Source organism: Apis dorsata, unplaced genomic scaffold (genome assembly GCF_000469605.1).
Source record: "Apis dorsata unplaced genomic scaffold, Apis dorsata 1.3 scaffold_486, whole genome shotgun sequence".
Taxonomy (NCBI): domain Eukaryota; kingdom Metazoa; phylum Arthropoda; class Insecta; order Hymenoptera; family Apidae; genus Apis; species Apis dorsata.
In genome coordinates, this window is record NW_006263721.1 from 144,309 (window position 1) to 144,674 (window position 366).

A 366-nucleotide genomic window follows, 5' to 3' on the forward strand; every position below is an offset into this window, starting at 1 on the left:
TCGACGAAGGGAAATTCCGTTCCAGTTTCGAATTGGAGTTCCGTTCTTAAATTTATTAGACCCCCAGCGCCCTCGATCTTTTATAAGCGCGAACAATCACGGAACGAGTTGGACACGAGTTGCAATCCGCATTGTTCCCGGAGGACAACGGCGGCAACGTTGAAACTTTAATTAAAAAGCGCGCGAGGGCAGAGAGCGTCTCGGAGGGCGGTCGTGGGAACGAAGGGGTCGCAAGGGGCATGATTTTCGAAAAAGGATACGAGGCCAACTTTTATTTCGTTCCAACCCTTTCCCTCTCTCTCCTCTCCCTAATTTGCATTTCCAGCCCTCCTCCTCTCTCGCCCTCCTCCTCCCCCTCCTCCCCCT